This window comes from Pseudochaenichthys georgianus, chromosome 15, assembly GCF_902827115.2.
Source record: "Pseudochaenichthys georgianus chromosome 15, fPseGeo1.2, whole genome shotgun sequence".
In the NCBI taxonomy this organism is placed as follows: domain Eukaryota; kingdom Metazoa; phylum Chordata; class Actinopteri; order Perciformes; family Channichthyidae; genus Pseudochaenichthys; species Pseudochaenichthys georgianus.
In genome coordinates this window covers 38,107,596-38,117,595 of record NC_047517.1, presented here as the reverse complement: position 1 = coordinate 38,117,595, position 10,000 = coordinate 38,107,596, and the positions used below count along the sequence as shown (strand labels likewise).

General features: G+C 43.8%; 1 protein-coding gene across 2 annotated transcripts in view; it reads right to left on the bottom strand.

Annotated features, from left to right (window-relative positions):
* cdh11 (cadherin 11, type 2, OB-cadherin (osteoblast)) overlaps positions 1 to 10,000 on the bottom strand; it is a 104,815-nt gene that overhangs the window by 69,461 nt on the left and 25,354 nt on the right. For both annotated transcript variants that reach the window (XM_034101157.2, XM_034101158.2), the window contains exon 2: positions 3,370 to 3,415. The gene's annotated coding sequence lies outside the window, so the exon portion shown is untranslated. The remainder of the gene's footprint in view (positions 1 to 3,369; positions 3,416 to 10,000) is intronic.

The window sequence follows — 10,000 nt, the reverse complement described above, 5'->3', positions numbered from 1 at the left end:
ACGTGTTGTGATGTCTGTATTTGCTTCCCCTGTCGCGAGTCCGGATCACTCAGTGATGATACTATATACCTAAATAATCTGTGGAACCTCAGCTTTAATCGGATATCTTGTATGTGCAGCTACGATGAGTAATAAGGGTACTTTTATCTTGAGTTCTGTGCCAATGTCCGTTAGCATTTTTCGCTCAGGGGTCATTTAGATGCTTCTTATGAGACTTGTGTTTTGTTTTGGTAAACATGGTTTGTATCGTCAGTTAGCTGAGATTATTCCCGTTAATCTGGTATAACACATTAATAGGTTCTTAAATATTAAGATCCCCTGAGACACAGTGTCGTGAAAAAATATTTTTTACATTACGTTTTTTTTACATTACGTTTTTTATGAATTGAACAACAGAAAAATAATCGTTAGATTAGTCGTTTTCAAAATAATCGTTTCCCCCCAGCACTACTAAAACGTGATGCTCACAGCTGGGATTGGAGCAGGTGTTGATATTGGTGGATTATAGCGATGGCCAACTTTGTAAAATAACCTAAAATGTAACTTTTATCAACTAATTTTTTACAGTGTTATCGGATGAATCCTTCCGATATGACTAGTAGATGGCCCTAAAGTCAACAAGCGCTATGGTCCCCGTCCTGTGTGTGCATCAAGCAGCTTGTTTCTCCCAATGGAAATGTTTTGAAGCGTCCGTATTAAAGCTTTTAGCTGAAGCAAAGAACTCTGCATCGCTGCCTGTAAACTGGAATCGAGCGTAATTTAGAAACGATCTCCCCACATCGTGGAAACTCAACAGGCTGCGAGAGAATGGATGCTCCTCGTCATGTCCCCCTGCTGTGGCAAACTGGAGGAGACTGAGATAACTGAGAACATAGCCCCGAGCTGCACAATGCAATCACGTGAAGCCACACACACACACACACACACACCACACACACACACACACACACACACACACACACACACACACACGCACGCACGCACACGCAAGCACACGCACGCACGCACGCACGCACGCACGCACACACACACACACACACACCACACACACACACACACACACACACACACACACACACACACTATACATCTTTCTTTCAGCAGCCATGTGCCAACAGGAGACACTAATCTAAGAAAGAGAGGGGGAGAGATGGGGATAATGTGTCCTGAGACTGGTTCAGATAAGCACTTTTTGTCCCTTCTCTGTCTCTTTTTCTACAAATCCAAGAAACACACACACACACACACACACACACACACACACACACACACACACACACACAACCACACACACACACACACACACACACACACACACACACACCACACACACACACACACACACACACACACACACACACACACACACACACACACACACACACACACACACACACACACACACACACACACACACACACACACACACACAACATCAGTGTCAGTTTGCCTGCCGCTGAGTGTCACCGTGACATGAATTGTGCGGATGAATTGCTGCTTTTTATGGGATGCGAGCTTAGATGCCGGAGTCGAGGTCAAAAGGCTAAACATCCAATCAGGACGCAGCATAGCTAAACCCTTTGAACGCGGGAATCGTGATAAGTTACCGGCGGGATCTATAGACGGCAATGAGGACACTTTTCACCGGCACACAATACATATTATCCGGACGAGAGCAGATGGTTGAAAAGGTTTAGTCTTCATTTATGTCCGACTAATTGAACTCTCTCGCAGTGGAAGATATGGTCGTAATGAGTGTCTCTAAACGTGGCCATAACTGTCAGCGAATACAGTCGGTGTTTCCATAGCAGCTGGTGTCCTCGCTGTGTAAAGATGTTGCCATTGCAAGTCACATTACAGTATATTAATCACTAGTAAATCACGAACTAGACTTTTTTTGCACATGCAGGATCATGAGTAGTTTTTGTATCCTTGGTAGTATCCTTAATCGAGGTATTCACTTTTCTGTCAGACTTAAAATATTCAAAGATTAGATGTTCTTCTTCTTCTGTGGTTCCTGCCTGACCTATCGTCTCTAAGTCTTTCCACCTATTTGTCTTTTTCCAGTTTCCTGCCCGCAGTTGAAGGATTAGAATATGCTCTTCTGAAATCGGCTCGTCAGCCTGCCAGCCACTGATAAGCACACTCAGGATCGATTAGATCTGCCTTTAATCTATTCAACTTTTCGGTCAAATGAAAAAATGCTTAGTATGTGAGATGTGAGGTGCACGATACGGTGACTTTGGGAACGCGTGCCCAGAGGGCGAATGCATTGTGAGCCGCTTTTTCAGGCATGAGATCATATTAAATATACATTTGAACAAGTCCTCTCTAACAAGCAGCTGTAGGCACATACAAGCTAAACAATGCAGAATACATTCCTACTTAGGCATGAAGGACAGAGATCTTTGATCGGAGAAACAGAGGCAACGACGGGAAGGGAAACAAAACTCAGTGATATAATAATAATGAAGAATGAAAGAGTTGCAGATAAAGCTCTCTCTCACCATCACTCGCTGGAACAGGGAGCCAGTTAAAAAGAATGCTAAACAGGCAAGTGGGCCTGATGTGTCGAGGCCAATTCACAAGCCTTTGATTACACACACACACACACACACACACACACACACACACACACACACACACACACACACACACACACACACACACACACACACACACACACACACACACACACACACACACACACACACACACACACACACACACACACACACACACACACACACACACACACACACACACACACACACACACCCACACACACATGGGTGTCCTCTCATGGGGACCTCCATTATGTCCCCATGAGGGAGGCCAGTCCCCACAAGTGACTGTGTAAACAGATGTAGGTCCCCACAAGTATAGTACACACACACACACACACACACACACACACACACACACACACACACACACACACACACACACACACACACACACACACACACACACCACACACACACACACACACACACACACACACACACACACACACACACACACACACACACACACACACACACACACACACACACACACACACACACACACATACCATGTATACATCACTTATGGGGACCTCCAATTTGTCCCCATAAGGGAAGCCAGTCCCCACACGTAACTATGTAAACAGATGTAGGTCCCCACAAGTATAGTAATGCTAGACCACACACACACACACACACACACACACACCACACACACACACACACACACACACACACACACACACCACACACACACACACACACACACACACACACACACCACACACACACACACCACACACACACACACACACACACACACACACACACACACACATACAGGAGAAATGTCAGAACGCACCTTTAGCTCATTACGTTGAGGGTCTTCTCGGCACGGCGACACAGATCTGAGAGGAGGACGAGAGGGGCATTCAGTTAATCACATGTGAGAAATAGCATTTATCGAAGAGGAAAAGGGTTCAAAGACATTGTGTGTGAAGTGATTGTGATTGTAATTAGATATGAGGTAATTGAATGTCCTGCATATCTCATTATGTTCATGTGATTATGCGGGGGACGGACTGAGAGGGACACATTTCAGGAGAAGGACACACATGTAATAACAAAATGGTTTCTAATTGCACATTTAAACAAACACATCTCTTTCAACCTCCACATGTGAAGCCGTCAGACTCTCTCTAATCCGCCTTCCTCAAACTCTCCACGATGACTTTGCAAGTTTAAAAATAGTTTCCATGCCATTAAAGAAAAGCAACATCAACAAAGAAGGCGGAAATCCTGCAGAGATGTGTGGATGTTCAAACAGTATTTAAATGTATTGCATCCACTTTCTTATTCCCAAACAACTGCACTCAACGCATGAGTGAATAGGAATATAAGAAATACAGTATGTTTAATTAATGTGTTGACTGCTCTGAAGTCACACAGTCACTTCCTGGTTGTGCAGCGACTCAGTGCTCGTTAAGGCTTTCACCAAAGAGCCGGGTGCAAAGTGAGGACTACACTTTATAAACACAAACACACAGATAACGGCTTAAAGCAGGGGTGTCAAATACTACATATATAAATATATAATATATATATATAAAATAATGTATTACATTACATTATTGCCTCTGAATTGGATTATTATCGGATAGGGTAACTCACTACGTTAGAAAGCAGAAGTCCAGGGCAAATAATTGCAAGTCTCTTCAGTGCGCAAACGAGATGCATTGTGGGACATGTAGTTTGTGGGTCAAACCTGCTTCTGTAAAGTGGCCTGTAACCGTATAATAAACGTATTATATTCTTTGCAAGCTCTTGCGGGGCCACATCAAATGAAGTCGCGGGCCGGATTTGGCCCCCGGGCCTTGAGTTTGACACCCCTGGTGACATTATGTATTCAAGATCTGAATCGGAGGCCGGTTGGTTTTGACAAATTCGGCCCTGATTCTTCATTTCATGTTCCTGTTCACACCTGCGGGGGGTGCGCTTGAAATATAAATGTTGCCTATAAATATTAAATGTTTGCTATGAGGTATTGCTTTCAGTTTTGACGAGCAATACTGGTGTGATGTGATCTTTTTTTAATGGACGCAAAGTCAAAAGTTTGCATCATAAGTATGATTCACTGATTTAATATTTAACAGTACAGCGTTTCTGTCCAGAAACTCATTAAAACAGTGATATTTTGCATTAAGTGACACCCCTTATTGAGCCAGAGGTGTTTAATTATATAGTACTCTGTGGCATGACTAATGTTACTGGTAATCTCTACATAATAATTTTAAATTGGGATTAATAAAGTATATATCTATTTATCCATCTAGTAGTAGTAGTAGTAGTAGTAGTAGTAGTAGTAGTACAAAAGACCAATTGAAATCCAACAACACAAATAATGTGACATATGCGTTCTTTGCTATTGTTATTATTTTCATAAATCAGGATAGTATAAGTGTCTGAAGCCACTGTGTCTTAAAAATAGTTGCAAACAAGCCCAACATTAGCCACCTTTAGCTTAGCGGTGGTGACGTGAAGTCATGTGACCGTGCTGTAGTTCCTTTATAGCCCAACATTAGCCACCTTTAGCTTAGGCGGTGGTGACGTGAAGTCATGTGACCGTGCTGTAGTTCCTTTATAGCCCAACATTAGCCACCTTTAGCTTAGCGGTGGTGACGTGAAGTCATGTGACCGTGCTGTAGTTCCTTTATAGCCCAACATTAGCCACCTTTAGCTTAGCGGTGGTGACGTGAAGTCATGTGACCGTGCAGAAGTTCAGTTATAGCCTAACGTTAGCTTTTTTCTTCAAAAAACAAAAGATGGTGTTATGTGTGGAGATTTTTTCTGCTGAACGAAACCTGTAAATATCATTAATGTTTGTTTGCCACAGATCTTGTTTCTGCAATACTCCAAATCAAATGGAAAAATCTCATTTACTATTTTTGGAAGAAACTCTTTGATGCTAACTTCCAGGTCGGAAATACAAAATCTGTCATCCCTGCACCACTGTACTGGTGAATGTGTGAAGGAGAAAATGCCTCAAAATTAGTTAACATTCAGAAGTTTGACATGACTAAGTGTTTGGAGCCGCACTGAATGAACGGAGGACGATTACAATTGATCACAGATGTTTCTGAAGACCTTTAAAATGTTCCATTGCACCCCCAGTGTTATCTGGCCGAGTCAACGCTCTCGCCTCCATCAGTGAGAAGCCCAGCGGGTGAACAAGGCTAAACTGAGTAAAGCAACATTTGTCTTAAAGTTCTTCTCCATCTATCATTATGTGGGTGTGATGGTGCATGAGTGAAGAGATGAGGATAGACAGAGATGTTTTATTGCTGTAATGGCTAAATATCAAAAGGCCAAAGACTGCCTTTCTTTTCTCTCCACGTCTTAATGAATGTGCAGGGAGAGATCACACAGCTCCGAGGAGCGGCACTGTCATAATTAACCTTCTCTCTCTTTTGATTAAAGACTAAAGATCAGCCCTTAGTGGCTTTGGTGGAAAACAGTTTTGTTAGAGAGGTCGGATGTCTGTGTTGAACGGATTTCAAAGCAACAACTAGTGAACAGAGTTTTACAGAGACGTCTAACGCTTTTATACTTTCAAATAACCTCAGTGCCTTCTTAAGTGCTGCGTGATCGACGACGCAAATGAAAGCAATTCACTTTGAGGTATTTCTACACATTGTTGAAGAGGCTCTATTACAGTATGCTCTGGGGTTTTCCCTTTCCTGTGTTGTGTAATATAGGTTTTAGTGCATGCAAATGCGTCGAAAGGAGCCAGTTGAGGTGGTTCGGGCACTTAGTAAGGATCAAATCAAATCAAGTTTTATTTATATAGCACATTTCTAAACGATTTTTTGGTCGAGCCAAAGTGCTGTACATAAAATAAAAATAGCCTACAGTAGAGACGCTTTACAGCAAATACAACAGCACAGATTGTACAGAATATCAGTATGAGAAAAACGACACCCTCTGTCCTTAGACCCTCTGTCCTTAGACCCTCTGTCCTCAGACCCTCTGTCCTTAGAACCCTCTGTCCTTAGACCATCACATCGTACAAGGAAAAACTTCCGGAGAAACCCCACAGTTTAAAGGGAACATGGAGAAACCTCAGGGAGAGCAGCAGAGGAGGGATCCCTCTCCCAGGACGGACAGACGTGCAATAGCTGCCGTGTGTAAATCCAAGAGATAATACATTTTCCAGCATATAGACCGAATGTTAGGAAATGCACGTGTCTGTAATGAGAAGATGAATCCACGAGGATGTCAACTACAACCCTGTGGAAGCCATCAGGGAAGCAGCATGACGAGACCCAAGGCAGGACCCGCAGAGACAGGTTCAGCCACGACCCGACAACCAGGTGGAGGGATTATATCTCTTGGCTGGCCTGGGAGCGCCTTGGGACCCCCCAGTCAGAGCTGGTTGATGAGGGAAAGGGAGGTTTGGGGCTCTCTGCTGGAACTGCTACCCCGAGACCCGACGGATAAGCGGAGGTAGCAGTTGGGGGCAGTGGGGTTGGTGTTGGGGTCAGGTGGTCACAGGTTCAAACCCCACTGCAGTCAGCATGTCGTTGTGTCCCTGATTGCCCACAGTATTGAGTATGTAAGTCTCTTTGGATAAAAGCGTCTAACAAGTATCATGTGATGTAATAAGGCGGGAGAAGATGGATGGATGGTGCATGTAAATGGTCTGCAGAGGCTGAAATCCCCGTGTTCCTCTCCCAGTGTCTTTTCCTCACCTGTTCCCATAAAATATCGTATTAATTAAAAGAACGGTTTCTCTCTTTTGCATTTCAAGAAAGCAAACAGCAGGAGAGTGAAGCCCCGTCAACGCCCAGCTGCCAAGAACACCTTTAAAACCAATAATCATAATCATGCTATCACTGGTATCATGTAGATCAGCCTGCTTTGCATGCAGAGACTCCCGTCAGCTCAGAAAGAATACACGTGTTGGATCCAAAGCAACACGTGCGCACACAGTTCAGTTTGAAAGCCCTGCAGCAATCAGTATTGTGTAATAAGAGCAATGTCACAGTGGAATCAAACCAATCGCTATCGTGCTTATCGCCCTGCAGATGGATCCGGGTTATTTGTATGCGCCGGCGATCGAGCTCATTCCAAGCAGAAAATGACAGCTCGTTACGTGAGGGGAAAATGGATTTCTCCGTGTTGTGGTGTTGCAAGATTCCCCAAGACAACACTGTCAATACTGTAACGCGCCGTCTGAGATATGCAGTGCATGAATACAGGCCTATCGATTGGGAGTCGGCTGCAAACAACTCTGCGGCGTTCAGATGCACGGCTTCCGGAGAGGGATCATATCGGGTATTGATTTGTGTTTTGATGAATTGCAGAATATCTAAAGAGTGATTCCCTCAATGCGAGAAGCCTAAGTGTGACGGGGCGCTATTTGTCCGTTCACAAACACTGGACTAGTCGGTTGGGAGACGCTCCAAAAAAATCGTTATTCTTAACAACAACGAAAAAATAACGAAACAGCACACCTCGAAGAAACACAATAAAAGACCAAGACAGGCCGTCCATCACTCGTTCAGAGTACACATGTTCTGCTGTTGCCTTCTCTGCAACATTCTTCCGAGTGAACTCGTCCCTCCTGGGCCAACACCGTCCATGTTGAACTCAGAGCCCCCCCCACAGGCTTCCCGTCATCAGGTGACGCAATTACCTCAAACCACCTGGTCAACATAAACAAATCCGACCCAAACATAAACACCTCTTAACATAATCATTTCACAAACGCGTGATAAATAATAAATGGCATGGTTCCTTTTTAGGAAATGTTTGGTGTGTGTGGTGTGTGGTGTGTGTGTGTGTGTTTGTAACTTAGGATCAAACCTGTGTTTAGTCTAGAAAAAGGTAAATGTGTGCATTTTATTATAAAGTTGTGTATATTTACAGACCGTTGCAAAAACTAAGAAGCTTATAAACATCAGGTTTAAAACTAAAAGAGCTTTGAACACAATGAAAGATGTTGGAGTTTTATTTGAGTTATTCATTTAAACTTTTTGTCTAAGAGAAGCTGATTTGAAACCGTTGTTACAAATAGTTAGGGCATTTCCTGTTTTCTGCCGAGAGAGGGGAGGCCGTCCCAAAGCTCGCTGCTGTGTTTACTCCCTCCATCTGACAGGAGGAGCCTCGTTGAGCTGCGAGTGTGGCGACAGACGGAGTTCACTTCATCACGGAGGGGGAGTGTGTAGGGAGTGGTTTGGGATTGGGCCTAAGTCTCATGCTTTGTTCCTGCGATAAATAACAACCAACATACAGGTGTTTTAAAGACGTCATGACAGGGCCGGACTGGGACAATAAGTCAGGCCGGGAATTATACACCCATCCAGGCCACTACCAGTGTTTTGTGCCATTTTGCTGGATCTATTTGTCAATTATTACAGCGTTGCTGCCCGATAGCCCTCTAAATCTACCCAAAATAAACACATGGAGGAGATGGGTTACTATTTTTATCTATTACTATCTATTTAGGAACCTATGTGAACATATTTTAAGTGGGGGTGTACCTCAAATCCTATAGGGGGGTCTGGGGGCATGCTCCCCCGGTAAGATTTGTTTTAAATGTTGGACTTAAATGCATCAATCTGGTGCATTTTGAGGGGGAAATAAAGAGAGAGACTACACCCATATGAAACATAACTGTATACATTTAAATAATCATAAAATCATAATAACATGGCCATAACCAATAACATCCCATATCCAATATGAAAAACATTGAAACTTGTTTATTTATTTATTTTGGTTCATTTATAGTTGTGAGTGTGTGTGCTCCTGAACCAGCCTCACCTGTCTCCCTCTCTCCCCCTGCTCCTCTTTGAGGCAGAAGCAAAGACTAGTTTTAGCTCTCAACAAGTTTTAATAGTTTATCTTACCTTTTTTCACCTAGTTAACATTTTTTTTGTATTATTCATGCATATTTTACTAATCACTCCCCCCCTCAAAATGGAAATATGTGTTTACATTAATGGTGACCAAACCGTTTGAGACCCACTGAGATAACTTAACTATCTAAACACTCGAGTCCTTTACCTCACCTGAGCTGTAGTTATCAGCCTCTCAGTCTGACAGGAGAGGACTCTCCTCCACCTTGTTGTTGAAAAAGCTCCTTATATCCGTTAGCGCAGCTAGCTAGCACCAGATGCTAACAACAACAATACACGTAACCGGTGCGCGCACTTTATCTCACTCGCTCGCGCCACACACACACACACCCTCCCGAGCTTGAATGACACAGAGACCAATCGAGGGCATTAGTGTATGGTCTGTATGAAAGTGGCCATGTGGGCAGGCCACATCATGTAGACAGCCAGTCACCCTCTGTGAGGCAGAGTCAGACCCACATTTGCGCAGCGTTGCGTTCACAATACATACATAGCAAAAATCCTCAGGCCAGCAGGCCACTTAGCAGGCCAGGCCATCGGGAAACCTCCCGGTGCTCCCGATGGCCAGTCCGG